Raw genomic sequence first — 24,469 nt, forward strand, 5'->3', positions numbered from 1 at the left:
TTATGTACTACTGTTGAGAATGTAAAGTTGCACAGCCTTTCTAAATGGCTGTTTAGCACCAAATCCTTAAAATACACATCAATTGCCACTATTACCACACTCTTGAACCTATGTCTTTCCCCACCTATTAATACAATAATTCCGCTTCTAGCAACTTTCCCAAAGAAACCATTAAGAATGTGTGAAAAGATACATGTAGAAAGGTGTTTATTAGCTTATCCTGAAAATTAGCCAAAAAAAAAAAAAAAAGGAAACTAATAGTTTCCCATTACTAGGGGACTTCTTAAATAAAACATCACATTGCCTTGTAATGAAACACCAATCAGTTATCAAGCTAGCACTTGAATACAGTTTTCCCCTGCCATCTGAAAATAGAATATTTCTACAAAAACTCTCATAAGCTGAAATGGTATAAAGCAAAGAAACAATTACCAATAATATATGGAAACATTTTGAGTGTTCCAAACAATAACCTGTCTTAGGCTTTTCTGATACCTTAGGACACATCTTGCTAACAGATGCACAAAACAAATGAAGATAGAGCACAGATGCTCGCAGACAGTTCAAAGCTACAGAGGCTTGATACTGAGATGGTGAGTGCAGTTGACCTGGAAAGGGCTTGGTGGTGCCACTAACTGCCCCAGACATGCGCCTGCCTCTGTAATGGCTCACTGCAAAACAAATGCTCAACACTATTCTTGCCTTTTGTCTTTCGTTGCAAAAGCAGAATCTCTTTGGGCTTCCTTCAGTTAGTGAAGACAGGTACTAATGCAGGTCTTTTGCAAAAGCAAAGTTGCCTGTCCTAATTTTTTGAAAAGTAGGCAACACCTGTATTCATTTCTGTTATCATGATACTGTAATAATAATAGTATTAAAAATGCTAGAATGTTAGATATTAACTGGAAAGAATCCAAGTCTATAAAAAGAATTTATAATGCTATTTTATTTTATTTTTCTTAAAGATTTGTTTATTTTAGAGAGAGAGAGAGCATGAGTGGGAGGGGCAATGAGAGATGGAGAGAGAATCCCAAGCAGACTCTGCACTGAGTGCAGAGCCCCGCACAGGGCTCCATCCCACAACTCCAAGATCACAACCTGAGCTGAAACCAGGAGTCAGACACTTAACCGACTATGTCACCCCGGTGCCCTTAATGTTATTTTATTATTTTTAAATACATTTTGACAGGAAGAAAATTTGAAAATATTACAATGTGCTAACAATTGAAAGAGTTGTGAGGATTTTTTGTTTTGTTACTTACATTTTATATATTTTCTAAAAGAATAGTCTATTTTTGCAAAAAGAAAATTAATAAATTCATTTTAATTGACAAAAATTTATTTACTGGCTCTAGGAAATGAACGAGGAAGAATAAGTTAGAATAGAAAGATTATTTGGGAGAAATGCTGAGGCTATTATAGAATTTTATCTTAAAGAATGATTGATAGAATCCAATGAGATCAAATATAAAAGGGCTTTGACAACCATAAAGCATAGCAACAGCATTTCTTGAAGCCTCTTTCCAGGAATATTTATAGAGGCTATGTCAAAATGCTACATGGTATAACAAAGGTAGAATATTCTGGAATAAGAAAAGTTCAGTAAGTGAATTTTTTACCGCAGGACATATCAGAGCCTTTAAGATGCTGGTTTTTCACTGTGAATCTTTAAGAGGACACTATAATTTGCATTGTTTCTCAAGCACATTTGACTGTCTTCTCCCAGAGTTTGTGATAGGACTCATGTTTCATAGAACACACCTTGGGAAACGTTACATTCAAAATGTATGTAATACTCATTTTTAAGTGATTATAAGCAACTGTTAAGTACAGGACTGGCAAAATCAATTTAAGAGTCATCACCTTTGGTTGAGTTTTCTCAACCTTGGCATTATTGATATTTGGGGCCAGATAATTCTCTATTGTTGAGGGCTCCCCAGTGCATTCTAGCACATGTAGCAACATCCCTGGCCTCTACTCACTACATGTCAGTAGCGACCACCACCTCTCCCCACCCAGCTGTGACAACCAAAAATGTCTCCAGACATTGTTAAATGTCCTCAGCCATGGTGAAGAATATTTATTTGAGGAGTTAGGCTGGCAAACTGGCTGATGTCAGAATTCCCAGCCCTAGATTTCCAGGCTTTTTAAATATAAGCAGCCATAACATCTTGCAAAATGTCTGTCTGCTCTAGCAAATACAGAATTGTCATCATGTTATTTTTCTAAAACACTATGTCAAAAAGAGCCATCTGTTAAAATGCTGCATTGTGCATCATCATTTTACCTATAACATTTGATGAATGCTTAATTTAAAAAAAGTTGTAACTTATGAACAAATGAAAATGTCCTCTTTTCTCATGTTAACTGCAACAAATAGGTGTGTTATTGGGTAAATCACTTACTTAGAGCCTTAGTTTAGACACACACACGCACACACACACACACACAAACACACACACACATACACAATGAATCAGACCATAGGTCCAAGGTAATTTCTAGAAGTCCTCCCAACACTAAAAATCAATAAATATCATAAAAGCTGACTTTTATTTTTCATTCATGATATAAAACATTTTGCACATTAGGACACCTGGGTGGCTCAATCAGTTAAGAGTCTGCCTTCAGCTCAGGTTATGATCTCAGGGTCCTCGGATCAATTCCCATATCAGGCTCTCTGCTCAGCAGGGAGTCTGCTTCTCTCTCTCCCTCTGTTAACTCTCCCTCTCCTTCTCTCTCTCTCAAATATATAAATAAAATCTTAAAAAATGTTTTAAACTAACTTTCTGGTTGTTGTAATAATTTTAACTAGAAAAATGTTATATTCAGACATTGGAACAAATTATATTCAAAAGAAACCAGGAGTTGTAATCTTTGTTATTCTTTGGAAGTCCAATGTAAAAACTAGGTATATAAGTTCTGAGTTTATTAAAAACAATAACACAAATACACAACATGAGGAATAAGAAAGATATAACTTCAGAAATAGAGGGTTTTTTTTTAAATTATGAACAAATGCTATGCTAACATTAAAATAAGAGTTATTGAGGTGACTGGGTGGCACAGTCAGTTAAGCATCCAACTCTTGGTTTCGGCTCAGATCACAACCTCATGGTCATGAGCTCCAGCACTGATTGGGCCTCTGCACTCAGCACGGAGTCTGCTTGAGTTTCTCTGTCCCTCTCCCTCAGATCCTCCCCACCTCAAATAAATAAATAAATATTTAAAAAATAAAATAAGAACTAGTGATGAAAATAATTTTCTAAAAAAAGATGAAAGAAGGCACCTGGGTGGTTCAGTTGGTTAAGTGGCTGGCTCTTGATTTCGGTTCCAGTCGTGATCTCGGGGCCCTGGGATCCAGCCCCATGTCAGGCTCCAGGCTCAGCAGGGAGTCTGCTCCAGATTCTCTCTCTCTCCCTCTCCCTCTGCCCCTCCCCCTGCTTGTGCACACATGTGCATGTGTGCACTCTCTCTCAAATACACAAATAAATAAATCTTTTCTTAAAAAGAAAAAAATTGAGTAAGTTGCCCAAAGAGAAAGCCACCATCAGTTTTATGGCAGAATTATTTCTTCAAAACACAGATCCATCCTATGCTATTTTAATGCTTCCAGTGTAGGGAAATCTTAAAAACTTGTTTTTAAAATCTATCATAATCCCTATACTAAAAGCAGACTAATATATGACCAAAAAAGAAAAATATATATTAAAATAATAATCTTACTAACATGAATTCAAAAAATTTAAAAAATCCTAAGCAAAAAGTAAATCATATCCTGTAATAAATTAAAAGAAATATCTCACATAATTAAGTAGGATTCAATGCCAATAATTTATTCAACAACGCTGAATGTTTATGAAGCATCTGTAATACAGATCATAATTCTCAGTAGTTGGGCTATATCAACAAACAAAACAAAGATCACTGCCTCATAGAAAATACTTTTTGGCAGGAAATAAAGACAATAAACAACTGGTAGCGTAAATAAGTAAATTATACAGTAAGAGCATGACAAATGAGAGAGGAAAGGAAAAACTAGAGCAGGATAAGAGGATCAGGGATGATGAAAACAGGGAATGGGTTGCATTTTTAAATAAGAAGGTCAGGGATAGATATCCATTGAGTTGATAGCATTTGAACAAAAACATGAAGTTGTAGGAGTCAGGCTTGTGGATACTTTGAGGAATAGCATTCTAGGCAAAGGATACAGCCAGATCAAAGGCCATTATGGCCGGATGATGCCTGGCATGTTCAAAGAACAATAAAGATGCTAGTGGGCTGGGTGCTGAGTGAGGTATGGGAGGAGTAGGGATGGAGTCAGAGAAATAATGGCACCAGATCCTCTAGGGATACCTTTACTCTGAGTGAAATAGGGAGACCTGGGGATTTTGAGCAGAGCAATAACATAGATGATCTACATTGTAAAATAATCACTCTAGCAGCTGTGCTGAGAGTAGACTGTAGTGGGAAAGGGTGGGATTAGTGAAAACAGGAGAATATTGTGTATTACAGGCAAGTGGATGGCTTAGACCAGTATGGTAACTATGGAAGTGGTAAGAAGTGGCTGGTGTCTGGACATATTTTGAAAATACAGACATCAGGAATTCTGATATATTGGAGGGAGAGGAGGCAATGATGACTCCATAGTTTTTATCCCCAACATCTGTTAAGATGAAACTGTCATCAGCTGTAACTGGGAAGGCTGTAAGTTGAGCAATGTTGAAGGAGAAAGATCAAGAAATGTTCTAATATTGTATTTAAAAAGGAATTCATATATCCAAAAGGAGACAACAAGTAGACAGCTAGATAAATATGCTTGGAGCTTTGGAAAGAGTCACAACAGAGATATAAATATGTAAGTCTTCAGCATATAGATAGTAATTAAAGATATGAGACATGATAATTTCAAGGGTAGAAAGAAATCAAAGATTTCTTAGGGGGCACTTGAACATTAAAAGATTAGAGAGAAGAAGCCAGCAAAGGAGACTGTGAGGGAGAGGGGAGAAAAGTAGCAAGAAAGCCAGAAAAGAATGGTGTTCTGGTAATGGTGTTCAAGTATGCCCAAGTCCTATGGAATGGATGGTTTAACATAATGAAATTTATTAATATAATCATATTAACATAATTATTTTGACATCGTTAGTAAAATACTAGTAAGTCAAAAAAGAAAAATTGTGTCATCTTAACTGCCAGAATGTTATTTGATAAAACCAAAGGCTGTTTAGAAAGATATGTGATCAACTAATAGCCAACATCACACAGAACAGCGAAATAGTGAAGACATTCTCATTGGAGCCAGCCATAAGAATGTCATGCCTACAAAGACTACCTTATTCATTGTTTTTCTGTGAACTCTCATGAATGAAATAAGATGTGTGCCTCTAGAGGAAAGAAATAAGAAATAATAAATTATATATATTAGAATACAGGATACTATGGTTGTCTACTTAAAAATCTTTAGAAACTTCAACTCCCAAATCCTAATAATTAATGAAAAAATTAAGTGAGGATCCTAGTTACAAAGTAAATACAAACAAAAAAATTCACTGTAAAAAACAATAACTAGTCAAAATGTCTAGAGCTCCCATTTTCAGTAAGAGCAAAGAGATAAAATATCTAGTAGAAGTTAATACGATAAAAATATGGCTACTGGAAGTATCAGTTATGAAGCATGAACTTCAGCCAAAAAAAATATGACACTAACCTGTGTCATACAAGAGATCAAGCATAATGGCCTGCTTTATTCTTCTCAGTGACTTTATAAAACCATAACTGGAGTCACCCACCTTTTTAACTTTCCCTTAGGCTATGGGACCAATTTTATTTCTAGCAGGTGACATTTTTGGTTATCTCCAGCCCAGGCAGTAGTCATTTCTCTGATAAAACTAGGTATATGTGATTGTCACAATTATTTCCCAACAAGAATATACTGCTTTATAACAATAACCATGCATTTTCAAAGCCTCAAATTTTTTTACCCCTTGACTCTTTTCTATTTAGTGTATATTTGTTAGTTTAGCTAGGATAGCAAAAGGAAATCTCTAGGGCCATTGAAATGATATGGAACTATTCATTTTGGTGCAATAAAATATAAAATTATCCAATAAACTTTACATGATAACAGGTCAGATTTGGAAGAGTGAGCCTTAGAGAACATCAAAAGTTTTATCTCAGACCCAAATAGGCATACAAACCTCTGAAAATATTTCCAGGAATTGTGATGGAGGTCTGTCAGGACACTGGATTCTGAGATCTCTTCCCCGCGAAGAATGTGTCATGGTCATGCATTAGATTTCAGAGAACAAACTTTGAGCATTCACGAGAAGAAGAGAAAACATGCAAAAAGGATTCACACACTGGCCACAATGGTTGGAGACCTTAATTCTGGATCTGCCTGTGGATCCTCATACCTTACAGTTGTGTCGTACCTTCAGAGAGAATCTTGATTTTCTTATCTGTCACGTAAGGTTGCACATAGGCAGAGTGAGTGCAACTATCCCTACTTGTTGCAGAAGAGGAAACCTAGCTTTTTAGAGACTAAAAGTCTTGCTCAAGGTCAAAAAGCCAATGAGTAGCAAAGGCCAAGTTTGAAGCCAGGCCTCCTGACACTAAATTCTGGATCTTACCACTACAGCTGCAGACCCCTGGACCAACCAGTTCACCTCTCTAAAGATTCAGTTTCCTCATCTCTATAATATACTATCACTAAAATTCCAGTCCTTCTGGGTCTAAATTCTTGTGCTTTACAGAAGTTAGAAAATAAGAGATTCAAAGTAAATTAAAAGTTATGTTATAAATGGAGATTTATACCCTATGTCTAGTCAGTGAATAAAAATGTCTTGAAATTTTTAGGTCTCCTATATGACCTTTCTTAATTTTTGGCATCACCAGCCTAGACCTGACCCTCTAATTGTAATTTTATGTTCCCAAAACCTAGCTGGTTTTACTGCAGGACTAATTGTATGGTATAGATGGTACCAATCATCACAACATTGTCTGCTCAAACACTTTGTGATGTTTCCCCACGTGCTACCACTGAACCACCAATGCTTCCTGTCTGTTTCACTACATCTGAATCTCATCACTTCTGTTTGGTGTTTTGAACGACCAATGCTTCCCATCTGCTTCACTACATCTCCTCTGTTTGGTGTTCAATTTCCCTGTGATCTGGCCCCATCCCATGTATCTAATCTTACTTCTCAACTGTACTGCCTTCAGTTATTAGACCAGTATCCTTGCCAACCAAAGAAGCCAGAGTTCATTTCCACATTGCTGTCTTTGGTCACATTATTCCCTCACCTGGAACCATTTCCCTGACATTCCACATACTTCAGTACTCACCTTCTTAAAAACTGCTCACTTTCTGCTACCACCTCAAAAACTCTTCCTACTACAAAACTAACTAAAACTTCTTTGGCCAGCTTCTCCTCTTAAAGTTTCAAAATACCCAGACAACTCATGGTCGTCTCCTTAAGGTCCTAATTATATTTACTGCAAAGTATTTTTCTATTTATGACTAAAGAGAATTATTTATGCTCATGGGTGTTCAAAGGTAAAGAAAGATCCAGTTCTTTTGCATTCAATGTGGTACTATGTTATTACCAATCCTTGAACTCTCAATGAGACATTATTGAACATATTATAAACTATGCCCTCAAATTATTTTATAGAAATCTTATTATTTTATATTGCCTTGGATGAACTACCTTGGATTTCATTGGGAAATATTTCAAGCACAGTCCTTAAAAGAAAATTAAACCAGCTGATTAACTGAATTTTTCACACACTGCTATAGTCTAATATATATACTACTTAAAGATAAAACATCATTTTAGCATAAAATTATGATGTCGCTATGAGACATATTAAGGTAACATAAAATTTATACAGAAAAATGTTAATAAGTAGAGATTCTTACATTCTTTAATATTGCTATATTATGGGCAAGATATTCAAAATATTCTAATATAGGAAATATACCTTATTGTTCTTAGAAAAACTTAACTTCATACTTTCCTGAAGCCTTACATCTGAGCAATTTACTTGAAAAAGAGTCAGTGGAATTTAATGAATATTCTTTCCTGAATAATTTTCTGCTGTGCTATAATCATAGACTCTTTTCCTTTTAATTATTTAAGTAGGGAAAAGAGAGCTATACTACATACAAAACAAACCAAGGAAACTGTATATGTATGAAAAATATAGTTAATTGTTAAAATATATAAGCATAGTAGTTACTGTGATGCATGATAGTTGGAGGAAAGGATGTGGTCCTTCCGGAAAAAGCACTGGCTTTGGACTTGCACAACCCAAATTGTAGGATAGACCCTAACAACATAATACCTGTGTGAACTTCTTTGAAGAATCAGTTCTCACATCTAAAATAATTCCCATAAGACTTTCTATCACCTGCCACGGTAAAAAGGTAGATGTAAGTATTACATGTAATATTGTATGTGAAAGCATTTTGTATATGCTGTAAAGAACTATATAATTTTTCAAAACTTTTCTTGTTTATTTATGATTATTTTCAAATTTTGTCAAAGAAAATAATAAATGCAAAACTTTACCAAAAAAGAAAAAATTCAAGTCATTAATAATTTTATCATACAAGAATAATCATTACTATTTCTGTGTGTAATTTGCCAGCTTTTCTTCTATGTGTATATATGTACATATACATATCTTTTTAAATTCTGAATTGTGTTATACTTACTGCTTTTTAAATTCTAAATTATGTTATACTTACTGCTTTAAGGCGTGCGCGGGACAAAGGGAAACCAAGCCGGAGCTGCGGGCGCTTTTTCTGCCCGCGGTGTCTCAGATTCATTCTTAAGGAACTGAGAACTTAATCTCCCAAAATGTCAAAAAGACCATCTTATGCCCCACCTCCCACCCCAGCTCCTGCAACACAAATGCCCAGCACACCAGGGTTTGTGGGATACAATCCATACAGTAGACCAGTATCCTTGCCAACCAAAGAAGCCAAAGTTCATTTCCACATTGCTGTCTTTGGTCACATTATTCCCTCACCTGGAACCATTTCCCTGACATTCCACATACTTCAGTACTACGCCTTCTTAAAAACTGCTCACTTTCTGCTACCATCTCAAAAACTCTTCCTACTACAAAACTAACTAAAACTTCTTTGGCCAGCTTCTCCTCTTAAAGTTTCAAAATGCCTCCTTTCATCTCGCCTACAACAACTACAGGCTGGGAGGGAACCCGGGCACCAACACCCGGGTCACGGCATCCTCTGGTATTACGATTCCAAAACCCCCAAAGCCACCAGATAAGCCACTGATGCCCTACATGAGGTACAGCAGAAAGGTCTGGAACCAAGTAAAACCTTCCAACCCTGACCTAAAGTTGTGGGAGATTGGCAAGATTATTGGTGGCATGTGGCGAGATCTCACTGATGAAGAAAAACAAGAGTATTTAAACGAATACGAAGCAGAAAAGATAGAGTACAATGAATCTATGAAGGCCTATCATAATTCCCCCGCATACCTTGCTTACATAAATGCAAAAAAGTCGTGCAGAAGCTGCTTTAGAGGAAGAAAGTCGACAGAGACAGTCTCGCATGGAGAAAGGAGAACCGTACATGAGCATTCAGCCTGCTGAAGATCCAGACGATTATCATGATGGCTTCTCAGTGAAGCATACAGCCACTACCCGTTTCCAGAGAAACCACCGCCTCATCAGTGAAATCCTTAGTGAGAGTGTGGTGCCAGACGTCTGTTCAGTTGTCACAACAGCTAGAATGCAGGTCCTCAAACGACAGGTCCAGTCCTTAATGGTTCATCAGCGAAAACTAGAAGCTGAACTTCTTCAAATAGAGGAGCAACACCAGGAAAAGAAGAGGAAATTCCTGGAAAGCACAGATTCATTTAACAAGGCAATTAAAAGGTTGTGCGGTTTGAAAGTAGAAGTGGATATGGAAAAAAATTGCCGCTGAAATTGCACAGGCAGAGGAACAGGTTCGAAAAAGGCAGGAGGAAAGAGAGAAAGAAGCCGCAGAGCAAGCTGAACGCAGTCAGAGCAGCATGGTTCCTGAGGAAGAGCAAGCTGCTAGTAAGAGCGAGGAGAAGGACGACGAGAGCATCCCGATGGAGACAGAGGAGACACACCTTGAAGAAGCGACGGAAAGCTAACAGAATGGTGAAGAAGGCACGTCTACTTCTGAGGACAAGGAGAGCGGGCAGGAGGGGGTGGACAGTATGGATGAGGAGGGGACCAGTGACCGTAACACCGGCTCCGAGAGCAACAGTGCCACAGTGGAGGAGGCGCCCACAGACCCCACACCGGAAGACGAGAAGAAAGAATAAATGTTTCCTTGTTTTATGTGTTTTAAATACTTTTTTAAATGAAAAAAATGTTTTTTGGTTAAAAAAAGTATCTTTTTAAATTCCGAATTATGTTATACTTACTGCTTTAAAAGCTACTTTTCTCAGGTAAAAAATAGAACATAAATTTAAGTCATCTTTAGGTATACAGGACAATGAGTTTACATAAATGTAAAAAAAAGTTTTCTGCAATTGAAACCACCATTTTGGGACTCAGATAAATAAAACAAAAAAAAAAAAGTGTATAGTGAGGAGGCAACTTGACATTGAAAATCTCTCTGGGAAACCTTGATTGTATAACACAAAAGACCTTCAAGATTAGAGTCTCACTGCTTTTCCAATGGGGGATACCCCAAACCCCCTCCCATTGAAAGCCCTATCTTTTCACAGGCAAGGGCAGCTCACACCTCAGATTTCATACTGGAATCAGTTGCGGGATGGGAACGTATGGTGGGTGCTGTGATGCTCTGACCAGACCCCCTCTACAGATCAGAGGCACACACATTCCCAGTTGCCGGACCTATCTGTTATTAATGGTGAGTAGCTGCCTGCTTACTCAGGATGCCCTTCGATGGGAACTTCGTCACCCAGAGGTGGCACCCAGCGAATGACTGACTGAGGCAGGAACCAAGGATTGGCCTATTTCCTCAGTTGGAAATAATTCTAAAGGGCCCTTTTTCACTTCCTTGTAAGCGTATCTCCAGAAAACCCTCACCCACAAGTCAACTTTCTCCCAATATACTTGACTTTCCACCTCAGAATTAGTTTGCAGAGAGCCCATAGCAAAATAAATAAATAAATAAATAAATAGAAGGAGGAGGAAGGGAGGAGGAAGAAGAGGAGAAGATGAAGAAGAAGGAGAAGAAGAAAAGAGGAAAAAACTGAAAAGGGCTTAGTTACAGAAAGGAAAAATTAATTTTATGGAAAGTAGGAGAAGGCTGGGATTCAGGCCCACTTTAAATAAAATACCATTGGTAGGTAACACTTTGCCAGTTACTGAAGATTTTAACATATATTATCTTATTGGATCCTGACAATAGCCCAATAAGGTGTGTTTTATTATCTCCATTTTAAAACTTAAACATCTGAGAAAAGTAGACTGAACAGTATGATTTATGGAGCGATAGTCCTACTCAAAGATGACTCCTCTGACCTATCAACCCTGAAAGCCTAGATTTATCAGATACCTATATAAGAGTTAAGGAAAGGGGGGGGCGGAGCAAGATGGTGGAGGAGTAAGAGACCTAGATTTCATCTGGTCTCAGGAATTCAGCTGAATAGGGATCAAACCATTCTGAACACCTACGAACTCAACAGGAGATCGAAGAAGAGAGTAGCAACAACTCTCTGAACAGAGAAGCGACCACTTACTGGAAGGTAGGACGTGCGGAGAAGTGAATCCGAGGCGATATTCAGGAGAATAGACGGCAGGGGAGGGGGCCTCCGTGGGCCGCTTCTGGCAAGTGATAGAGCCCCGGAGCACAAAATCGGAACTTTCAGAAGTCGGCTCCGTGGAGGGACGTCGCTCCAGTGGCTAAACGGGGGGTGGAACCCTCGCGGGACAGTGTGGTCTCAGGACCCTCGGGGTCACAGAAACACCAGGGGTGCCTGAGTGCAGCAGAGCTCCCAGGTATTAGAGCGGGGAAGCCGGCTGCAGACGCGGAGCCCAGGTGTGGGCTCTCAGCTCGGGGTTGCCATAAACCGTGATCCGCGGCCCAGTCGGGCCACTGCTCCTCCAGCAGGGTCCCAACAAGTGGCAGAGCTGGGGAGACTCCCCTCCCTCCCTGGGAGGAGCGGCACGGGAGCGCACCTCAGGGATCTGCTGGGTTTGGAGACTCCATACGGGGTCGGGTGCCAGAGATAGAAACGCTCGGTCCCAGGCCGGGTGAGCGCAGAGTGCGGCCAGAGACCGGGGACACGGGAGTGATTGACTGCTCTTCTCTGGGGGCGCACTGAGGAGCGGGGCCCCGAGTTCTCAGCTCATCCGGACGGAGATTGGGAGGCCACCATTTTCACCCTGGTCATCCAAAGCTGTACCGAGAGCTTGCAGGGAACAAAAGCTCCCGAGAGCAAACCCGAGCGGATTACTTAGCCCCGACTGGCAAGGGTGGGGCAATTCCACCTCCAGCAAAGACATTTGGGAACCACGGCAACAGGTCCCTCCCCCAGAAGATCAGCCTGAACAGTCGCAAGCCAAGACCAAGTTTACCCATCAAGGAGAACAGGAGAACTCCAGAGCTAGGGGAATACTGCACATAGAATTCATGGCTTTTTTACCATGATTCATTAGTTTTTCAAAGTTAATTTTTGTAACTGTTTTTTTTTTTAATTTTTCTTTTTCCCTTTTTCAACCAACATGTTATCAATCCCTTTTTTAAAAAAACATTTTTTTTTTTTCATTTTTAGAGTCATATTTTATCACTTCATAGTAGTTACCCTTATTTTTGGCATATATATATAAGTTGTTCTCTCTTTAAAATTTTGAGATACAGTTTCTTCTAACAGATCAAAATATACCCTAAATCACTAGTGTATGGCTTTGTTCTAGTCTCCTGCCTGATCACATTCTCTCCCTTTTTTTTTCTTTTTTTTTAAATCTTCTTTCTTTTTTCAAACAACTTCTTATATTATCAATTCCTTTTATAAAATCTTTTATAATTTTTATCTTTACAGTCATCTTCTATCCATTCATTGTACCATCCCTTATTTTGTACATAAATAAGTCTTTCTTCCTTTAAAATTTTAGGAGGCACTTTTTTCTAACAGACCAAAATATGCCCAAAATCTAGTGTGTGGCACTGATCTATGCACTAACCTGATCATATTTGATCATATTCTGTTTTTTCTGTATTGTTCTGTTTTTGTTTTTTCTTTTTGTGTTTTTTTTCCTCTTTCTTTTTTCTTTCTTTCCCTTTCTTTTCCCCTGGTTTCAGGTCTTTTCTGATTTGTATAGAGTATATTTGCTGGGGACGTTGTTATCCTGTTAGCATTCTGTTCTCCCATTCATCTATTCTCCTCTGGACAAAATGACAAGACGAAAAAAATCACCTCAGCAAAAAGAACAAGAGGTAGTACCGTCTGCCAGGGACATACTCAATATGGACATTAGTACGATGTCGGACCTAGAGTTCAGAATCATGACTTTAAAGATACTAGCTGGGCTTCAAAAAAGCATGGAAGTTATTAGACAAAACCTTTCTGGAGAAATAAAAGAACTAAAATCTAACCAAGTCGAAATCAAAAAGGCTATTAATGAGGTGCAATCAAAAATGGGGGCACTAACTGCTAGGATAAATGAGGCAGAAGAGAGAATCAGCGATATAGAAGACCAAATGATGGAAAATAAAGAGGCTGAGAAAAAGAGAGAGAAACAACTACAGGATCACGAGGGCAGAAGTCGAGAGATAAGCGATACGATAAGACGAAACAACATTAGAATAATTGGAATCCCAGAAGAAGAAGAAAGAGAAGGAGGGGCAGAAGGTATATTGGAGCAAATCATAGCAGAGAACTTCCCTAATGTGAGGAAGGAAACAGGCATCAAGATCCAGGAGGCACAGAGAACCCCTCTCAAATTCAATAAAAATAGGTCAACAAACTGACATCTGATAGTAAAACTTATGAGTCTCAGAGACAAAGAGAAAATCCTGAAGGCAGCTCGGGAGAAGAGATATGTAACCTACAATGGTAGAAATATTAGATTGGCAACAGACCTATCCACAGAGACCTGGCAGGCCAGAAAGGACTGGCATGAGATCTTCAGAGCACTAAATGAGAAAAATATGCAGCCAAGAATACTATATCCAGCTAGGTAAGTTCTCATTGAAAATTGACGGAGAGATAAAAAGCTTCCAGGACAAACAAAAACTAAAGGAATTTGCAAACACAAAACCAGCCCTCCAAGAAATACTGAAAGGGGTCCTCTAAGCAAAGAGCCTAAAAGCAGCATAGATCGGAAAGGAACACAGACAATATACAGTCACAGTCACCTACAGGCAATACAATGGCACTAAATTCATACCTTTCAATAGTTACCTGAATGTAAATGGGCTAAATGCCCCAATCAAAAGACACAAGCTATCAGATTGGATTAAAAAATAGGACCCATCAATATGCTGTCTGCAAGAGACTCATTTTAGACCCAAAGAGACCCCCAAATTTAAAGTGAGGGGGTGGAAAACAATTTACCATGCTAATGGACACCAAAAGAAAGCTGGGGTGGCAATCCCTATATCAGACAAATTAGATTTTAAAACAAAGACTGTAATAAGAGATGAAGAAGGACACTATATCCTACTTAAAGGGTCTATCCAACTAGAAGATCTAACAATTTTAAATATCTATGCCCCTAACATGGGAGCAGCCAATTATATAAGGCAATTAATAACAAAAGCAAAGAAACACATTGACAACAATACAATAATAGTGGGGGACTTTAATACCCCCTGACTGAAATGGACAGATCATCAAAGCAAAAGATCAACAAGGAAATAAATACTTTAAATGACACACTGGACCAAACGGACTTCACAGACATATTCAGAACATTCCTTCCCAAAGCAACGGAATACACATTATTCTCTGGTGCCCATGGAACATTCTCCAGAATAGATCACATCCTAGGTCACAAATCAGGTCTCAACTGGTACCAAAAGTTTGGGATTATTCCCAGCATATTTTCAGAGCACAATACTTTGAAACTAGAACTCAATCACAAGAGGAAAGTCGGAAAGAACTCAAATACATGGAGGCTAAAGAGCATCCTACTAAAGAATGAATGGGTCAACCAGGAAATTAAAGAAGAATTCAGAAAATTCATGGAAACCAATGAAAATGAAAACACAACTGTTCAAAATCTTTGGGATACAGCTAAGGCAGTCCTGAGAGGAAAGTATATAGCAATACAAGCCTTTCTCAAGAAACAAGAAAGGTCTCAAATACACAACCTAACCCTACACCTAAAGGAGCTGGAGAAAGAACAGCAAATAAAGCCTAAACCCAGCAGGAGAAGAGAAATAATAAAGATCAGAGCAGAAATCAATGAACTAGAAACCAAAAGAACAGTAGAACAGATCAATGAAACTAGGAGCTGGTTCTCTGAAGGAATTAACAAGATTGATAAACCGCTGGCCAGACTTATCAAAAAGAAAAGAGAAATGACCCAAATCAACAAAATCATGAATGAAAGAGGAGAGATCACAACCAACACCAAAGACATACAAACAATTATAAGAACATATGATGAGCAACTCTATGCCAGCAAATTAGATAACCTGGAAGAAATGGGTGTATTCCTAGAGATGTATCAACTACCAAAATTGAACCAGGAAGAAATAGAAAACCTGAACAGACCTATAACCACTAAGGAAATTGAAGTAGTCATCAAAAATCTCCCAAGAAACAAAAGCCCAGGGCCAGATGGCTTCCCAGGGGAATTCTATCAGACATTTAAGGAAGAATTAATACCTATTCTCCTGAAACTGTTCCAAAAAATAGAAATGGAAGGAAAACTTCCAAACTCATTTTATGAGGCTACCATTACCTTGATCTCCAAACCAGACAAAGGAGTTTTTGATCTCCCCATCAAAAAGGAGAATTACAAACCAATATCCTTGATGAACATGGATGCAAATATTCTCACCAAAATACTAGCCTATATAGGATCCAACAGTACATTAAAAGGATTATTCACCATGACCAAGTGGGATTTATCCCTGGGCTGCAAGGTTGGTTCAACATCCACAAATCAATCAACGTGATACAATACATTAACAAAAGAAAGAACAAGAATCATATGATCCTCTCAATAGATGCAGAAAAAGCATTTGACAAAGTACAGCATCCTTTCTTGATCAAAACTCTTCAGAGTATAGGGATAGAGGGTACATAACCTCAATATCATAAAAGCCATCTATGAAAAACCTAGAGCGAATATCATTCTCAATGGGGAAAAGCTGAGAGCTTTTCCCCTAAGGTCAGGAACGCGGCAGGGATGTCCACTATCACCACTGCTATTCAACATAGTATTAGAAGTCCTCGCCACAGCAATCAGACAACAAAAACAAATCAAAGGCATCTAAATCAAAGGCAGAAGAATGAAACTGGACCATTTCCTGACACCACACACAAAAATAGACTCCAAGTGGTTGAAAGACCTAAACATGAGACAGTAGTCCATCAAAATTCTAAAGGAGAACACAGGCAGCAACCTCTTCAAGCTCAGCCGCAGCAACTTCTTCCTAGAAACATCACCAAAGGCAAGGGAAGCAAGGGCAAAAATGAACTATTGGGATTTCATCAAGATAAAAAGCTTTTGCACAGCAAAAGAAACAGTCCACAAAACCAAATGACAACCGATAGAATGGGAGAAAATATTTGCAAATGACATATCACACAAAGGGCTAGTATCCAAAATCTATAAAGAACTTATCAAACTCAACACCCAAAGAACAAATAATCCAATCAAGAAATGGGCAGAAGACATGAACAGACATTTTTCCAAAGAAGACATCCAAATGGCCAACAGACACATGAAAAAGTGCTCAACATCACTCGGCATCAGGGAAATCCAAATCAAAACCTCAATGAGATACCACCTTACACCTGTCAGAATGGCTAAAATTAACAAGTCAGGAAATGACAGATGTTGGCAGGGATGCGGAGAAAGGGGAACCCTCCTACACTGTTGGTGGGAATGCAAGCTGCTGCAGCCACTCTGGAAAACAGTATGGAGGTTCCTCAAACAGTTGAAAATAGAGCTACCATACGAACCAGCAATTGCACTACTGGGTATTTACCACAAAGATACAAATGTAGGGATCCGAAGGGGTACGTGCACCCCAATGTTTATAGCAGCAATGTCCACAATAGCCAAACTGTGGAAGGAGCCAAGATGTCCATCGACAGATGAATGAATAAAGAAGAAGTGGTATATATACACAACGGAATATTATGCAGCCATCAAAAGGAATGAGATCTTGCCATTTGCAACGACCTGGATGGAACTGGAGGGTGTTATGCTGAGTGAAATAAGTCAATCTGAGAAAGACATGTATCATATGACCTCACTGATATGAGGAATTCTTAATCTCAGGAAACAAACTGAGGTTTCCTGGAGTGATGGGGCGTGGGAGGGATGGGGTGGCTGGGTGATAGACATTGGGGAGGGTGTGTGCTATGGTGAGCGCTGTGAATTGTACAAGACTGTTGAATCACAGATCTGTACTTGTGGAACAAATAATTGCTAATAATGCAATATATGTTAAGAAAAAAAGAAGAAGATAGCAGGAGGGGAAGAATGAAGGGGAGTAAGTCGGAGGGGGAGACGAACCATGAGAGACGATGGACTCTGAAAAACAAACTGAGGGTTTTAGAAGGGAGGGGGGTGGGGGGATGGGTTAGCCTGGTGACGGATATTAAAGAGGGCACATTCTGCGTGGAGCACTGGGTGTTATGCACAAACAATGAATCATGGAACACTCCATCAAAAACTAATGATGTAATGTATGGTGATTAACATAATAATAAAAAAATTTAAAAAAAGTTTTACCATCATTTGGCTATTTATGATTAGAATCAAAGCAAGAATTTAGATAGTACAATGTTCAAAATTGATTCCAGAGAAAAAAAATGTTTGTGCTCAAAGGAAAGTAAAGAAAAATCAAATAGAAACTTTTAAGAAAGAGTTTTAATGGTTTTCTCTTAGAGTCAAAGGAAAAGAAAAAACAGTTACCATTAACTCTGAAGATAAAATTATGCTTTTCATAGCTTTTTAAAAGCATTTTAAAGTGTTTATACTGCTAGATTCCACAGATAAAAAGAAGAAGCCTATATTTTAATATATAACACATATGTGCAATTCCTTGGAATATCTAAATAATATGTACAATGTTTTTCTATTCAATTAAATCAACCTGTTCAGAAAAATACCAGGGAAACTCAACAGTTGCAAATTATTATTTTCTTCGTAATCTTGTTTTAAGTGTTGCTTGGATAATACTTTGTTTTATGAATATTTCAGTAATCAAATTATTGCTAATTATTCATTTTAAAACATAAAAGCTAAGTAAAATATGCATTTACTTCTATAAACTAATGGTTTCTAAGTAATTAATTTGAAATTAAATTACTTACAGAAGGAATATATTCAATAATTAAAAAAACATTTTAAAAGTAATTATATTACTCTAGTTCTCTTGAACATAGCACTGACTTATTTCTATAATCTAAGATTTCTCGCTGTTTTATCTTTTGCCCTTTGCAATTTAAGACTGTCACTATCTATACATGAGCCAAACCAAAACGAATTTTCTGCACAACACTGCATAATGATTAAGGCTAGGCAAGCAATACTATTGACCTTAGAAATAGTACAGGAGACTGGTGTAAAACATGTTACCTATAACTCTTCATCTTAGCTACTGTTAACCTAAACCTCTTTACCTAAACCCTCCCCCACTGAATCTGGAGAGCTTGGTATGAGTCTACCTCCAACATGCTACAGTTTTTAAGCTAAAAATCACAGTGACTCATGAAAACTGAGGATGGATCATATACTAATGGATCACGTATTATTCCACTGACTGTGTAAAATGCCATTTATTTATCTTTAGGACCTTATTCTAAAATTGTTCCAATATTGTTTTGGCAACTTAATATTAAGCCACTTGCATTTCAAGTATAAAAACTTGTTAAGTGCACCTTATTTTCTTCCTGATAACACTAAAGAACCATGCTACATCTGTACTATCTCAAAATTCATGGTCAAATGCTAGATGTGGTGTTGAATCTCCTCCACATATGTTTTCCATCCTTCTCCACCATGCTCTATAACCAGGAAGCCAACCTGTACGCTTTGCCTTCTGGATTCTGCTTGGGTTTGACCAGTGAAAGGCACCAGTAGCCATTCAAAAGGTGGAAGGAAAGAGGTGGCAGTACTTATGCCCCTGGCTCCCTCTTTGCCAGATGCAGGCAGGTTAGCCATGGCTACGCGTCTATCTACACCCACAGCTCCGGCCTGGTCCTCTGGCCTGGTCCTTCAGCTACAGCTCTCTCAGGATTCTAGTAACCAGTCCTTTCCCTATCCAATGCAGATCTCCTATAGATCTCCCATGGTGGTTAGCCTGGTTGATTTGCCCTAATTCTGCCCACATCCTACAAATAGCCCATTCATTAACTGAGCCTAATTACCAGAGTGGAGTGTACTGTTTGTTTCCTTCTAGAGCCTAAGTGATGCAAGTAATAAAGCCGAATACTATTTCAGAAAAAAGAAACACTTTCTTCTTCCTAAACTGAGTTACCCCTTTTTTATAAATTTTATTTTATTATGTTGTTAATCACCATACATTACATCATTTGTTTTTGATGTAGTGTTCCATGATTCATTGTTTGCGTGTAACACCCAGTGCTCCATGCAGTACGTGCCCTCCTTAATACCCATCACCAGGCTAACCCATCCCCCCACCCCCTCCCCTCTAGAACCCTCAGATTGTTTCTCAGAGTCCATTGTTTCTCATGGTTCGTCTCGCCCTCCGATTTCCTCCCCTTCAGTTTCCCCTTCCTACTATTTTCTTCTTTTTTTTTTTTAACATATAATGCATTATTTGTTTCAGAGGTACAGGTCTGTGATTCAACAGTCTTACACAATTCACAGCGCTCACCATAGCACATACCCTCCCCAATGTCTATCACCCAGCCACCCCATCCCTCCCACCCCCCACCACTGCAGTAACCCTCTTAATCTCAGGAAACAAACTGAGAGTTACCCCTTTTTATATTATTTCAGTTTATTAGGGAAAAACACTTCTTTTGAGAAGAAACTACATTTCTCAAACATAAGGGACATAAATTCTATTTCTTTGACCCCCATCAAGCATCACAGTCCCGATTCCTAGAAATAGGGATAGTAATGTGCATTTATTAGGCAATCAGCAAATTGGTTTCAAACACTGAAATCTAACCTAGGTGATATCTATAAGTGATTATTTAATGATAACAACTAACTCAGTAATATCACCTGGGACAAAAATAACTCATTTAGAAAAAGAAATTGAATCCTTAATCAAATAGAAAAGAGCATAGAGTAGTTTCAAACTCAAAAGTTTTTTGTTTTTTTTTTAACTCAAAAGCTTTTGAAATTTCTAGGACCCCTTTGGGAATTGTCAATGAAACTGAATAAGGCAGCTGTATAGAAAAGAGATTATACCTTTTAATCAAATACAAGTCTAGTAACTGCATATATTTACTAACAGACAGAAGAATTTAATCTTTAGTTGTTTAAGGTATAAATTAATTTTACATGTGTTTTTAAGAAAATTTCTTAGGAAACATGTGGACCTAATTAAAACATAGACTTTCCAGCTCCTGAATTTTCATTATCATTACAAAATTAGTCCTGGCCATCTTATAATATTTCAGTAATTGCTATAGATAAATTGGAAGGGAAAGGAATATATAAATAAGGCAAATAATGTTATTCTACAGCAGATTCAAATAAACACTGAACTGTTTTTCTTACTTATTCTTACCAACTAAGTTATAAAAACTTCTTTGCACAACTTAAAAATAGAAAATTTGTAGAAATTGAATCTTGCAGAAATTTATTTAACTTTTTATTATGTAAATCGAAGAAGCAGAGCACCCACAGCTTTGACAAATGAAGATTAAGTACACTATTTGTGTTAGTTAGTTTACTCTCTTTCAGAAACCACCAACCTACAAGAAGTGAGAAGAGCCCCATTCCAAGTCAAAAGACAAATCCTTTTAAGTCCAGAACATGTTAATCTACCTGTCAATAACCCTGTCTCACCGAGGAAACTAAGAAGGGGATCAGTACGCCTAGGTTATCAGGACATCCCAGACACTGAACAGAAAGTCAAGGACATACACCATCTGAGACTATGGAGAAAGTTTGTAATGTGCCCTGTGTGTAATCGGTTATATTTAATTACTTTATGGCAAAATACTCCAGCCTCAGCACTTCAGAAACATGGTACTGTAGCTTGTATTGTGCCATGAAAATCAAAAATAACAATCAAAACCTTCAAAATTATAAACATTGTCCATTTTGGAGTCACTAGCAAAGTGCTTTTCCCTATAAAGTAGATTCCAACTCATACAAAAACAAACAAAACAAAAATACTCACAATAATTTCCTAAATTAAAATAAAGTTATAATAATTCTCAGAATTTTATAATATAAATTTTAAAGATAGATAATTATAATCAATACTGAAATTTGGGAATACTAATGTAGACAAACATTTCAAATATCAAGTTGGAAGGGCATTTATTCTAAGATAATTTTTTAAATTCTAATTATGATGCATTATTCTCTTTCGCCCTCAATCTACGATCCTGAAAAGCAAAGTTCTTGGTTAATTTCCTTTCAGAAGTTTGAGAGGCAGCAAAATAGTTTTATGGTGACATATTCAAATAATATTTATTTTTTGAATAGTTTTTAAATTTAAATTCATTTAAAATAAAATTTAAATACAGAAAAATATAAAGAAGAAAATAAAAATCATTTATAATAAACCAGCTAAAAACAGGTATTGTTTATTTTTTTTTTAAGATTTTATTTATTTATTTTAGACAGAGATTGAGAGAGAGAACAAGCGTGGGAGAGGGGCAGAGAGAAAAGCAGGCAACTGGCTGAGCAGGGAGCCTGACGCAGGGCTCAATCCCAGGATCCTGAGATCATGACCTGAGCCGAAGGCAGATTCTTAACAGACTGAGCCATCCAGTCACCCCAAAGACAGGTACTACTTAAGTTCTGGTACTGGTTATGCCATTTGATTCCTACCTTATTATTAAACACCATATCATCAGTATTTTTCTATGTGTTAAATGTATTATAATTTAGCTATAGAAATAACACCTTAATTTTAGCCATTCTGACTGGGGTGAGGTGGTATCTCAAATAACACCTTAATTTGAACACCTTTTTGATAAAATCTTTGCATTTTGAAAATCTCCTTAGGATTGAGTTATAGTACTGAAAGAAAGAAAATTAACATTTTTTTTCAGACCAACAGCTTTATTGAGGATTGCGAGCAGAGGTCCCCTTCCCTCTGCAGTCCTAGTGGCATGGTACTCACCACTGGACACTGACGTCCTGTCGGCAGAACACAGGGTCAGGGGTCAGAGGCCAGAGCATGTGTGGTGGGCACCAGGCCCACAAGCTGACAAGCAGGTTGGGGCTTGGGTTTCACCTCTCCACACCCATGAGAGGCAGTGAGCTGAGGCCTCCTGTGGCTCTGGGTGCCAAATCTCACCCACAGGCATAGCCAAAGCCGCAGATGATTTTTAACCAATGCAGAAGAAAATTAACATTTTTAAGATACTTGATATAAGTGGTAAATAATGTTTTCAAAGAAATGCTCCTTGTTATTTAAAAATATTATTGTTTCTGTGATTTTAGATTTCAAAATTCTTAGAAAAACAAATAAGGGGAGAGCCAAGATGGCAGTGTAGTAGGAAAACCCTAGGCTTGCCTCCTCCTCGAACACAGCTAGATGATTATCAAATCATTCTGAATACTCAAGAAATTGAACTGAGGGCTAATAGAACAAACTGCACAACTAGAGGGAAAGAAGAGACCACTTTGAGGAAAGTAGGAAGTGCAGAGGAGTGGTTTAGCAAAGAAACGGGATCATGAGTGCTGCAGAGGGGAGGGAGCCCTCGTCCCAGAGAAAGGGGAGACAGTGGAGTGTGCCAAGATAAGCACAGGAGAACACTTGCCCCAAAACCGTTGATCTGGGGAAACAAGAGGGGATAAATTTCATGAGTTTTTGCAACCAGCAGGGCTCAAAGACTGGAATTTCGGAGGTCCCAGGCTTGACTGTGATAGAGATCTGAGGATGCTGCCCTATTCCTTGTGCAGAGGCAGGCAAACAACCGCTGGGCAGACTGCATGATCTAAGGATCGTCCAAGAGGTATGGGGCGGGGGGAGACTGTTTGTACTTTTTGGAGCACATCTGTGAAAGGTGGCATTGCTTCTCTGGGGACAAAAGAACCAAGGGGGGGCCATTTCCCTCCCCTGCCCCTCAGCATAGGCGCAGAGACACCTGCTGAGGGCAGCTAACCAGGACGCTGGCAATTTAGCCATATTGTTCCAAATCCAAAGCCCCTGCACTCTGGTGCAAATGCCCTTCTGGGACAAATCTGAATCCATCTCAGTGCGGGGAGAACTTTTCCCAGAGGACCAGTACAGGTCCCCGCCACACTAGTCCCTAAAGCTTGGAATTTTAAAAGACAGCAGGCCTGGCTAGTGTAGAGCCCAAGGTGCAATGCACTGCTCTAGGCAGACAAGCAACCCAGACACTGACAGTGTGAAATCAGTGACACAGGAGGGCAAATTATTCACTGCTCTGAAAGTGCTTCCATGAGAGCAGCAAGCACAGACTCCCTTCTCCATGGACAAAGGAGCTGGCTGGTGCCATTTCCCTGCCCTACCCCTCAGCATAAACTAACATCAGTAAACAGCACAGTGCCAACACTGGCTGCCTAACCTGCTTACACCAAGCCTCACCCCCCTGCATTCCTTTGGTACTGTTTTTCTAGGGCAAGTGTGCCTAATGATCACCACAGTAGGCCCTTCTCCGAGAAGACCAGTACAAATCCCTATATGTACCATGTCTACTGACCATAGAGTTTTGCAGAGCTTTAGTTCTAGTGGAAATAGCATCAGGTCTCTCTTAGCAAGCAGACCAGAGCACACCTAAGATAAACTCGCCACGCTCTGACCAAGGTCCAAACACTACCCACTGCAGGCAAGGAAAAACTCTGCAGAGGACTGACCTGGGGGATAGAGCAGCCATAACATAGCAGCAGGGTATACACAGCACACACCAGAGACATTTCCTGAAGTGCCAGGCCCTGGACATTATATGAACTCTTCTTCATAAAGCCATTACTCTCAGGAACAGGAAACATATTAGGCTTTCCTAACACACAGAATAAGACAGAGACCCAGACAAAATGCAAGATGGAGGAATTCATTCCAAAAGAAAGAATAAGAAAAGGTCATGGCAAGGGATCTGATCAAAGTAGATATAAGTCATATGTCTGATCCAGAATTCAAAGCAATAATCATCAAGACACTAGCTGGGCTTGAAAAAAG

At 38.6% G+C, this 24,469-nt stretch overlaps 1 non-coding gene and 1 pseudogene across 1 annotated transcript; one reads left to right on the plus strand and one right to left on the minus strand.

Moving 5' to 3' along the window:
- Positions 1 to 8,788: 8,788 nt before the first annotated feature.
- On the plus strand, positions 8,789 to 10,328 carry LOC113927681 (annotated as a pseudogene).
- A 12,207-nt stretch (positions 10,329 to 22,535) lies between these two features.
- LOC113928188 lies at positions 22,536 to 22,661 on the minus strand. The gene has a single exon (XR_003521862.1). It is a non-coding gene; the product is annotated as a small nucleolar RNA ACA64 (small nucleolar RNA).
- Between the last annotated feature and the right edge of the window lie 1,808 nt (positions 22,662 to 24,469).

The sequence above is a fragment of the Zalophus californianus genome, chromosome 7 (assembly GCF_009762305.2).
Source record: "Zalophus californianus isolate mZalCal1 chromosome 7, mZalCal1.pri.v2, whole genome shotgun sequence".
Taxonomy (NCBI): domain Eukaryota; kingdom Metazoa; phylum Chordata; class Mammalia; order Carnivora; family Otariidae; genus Zalophus; species Zalophus californianus.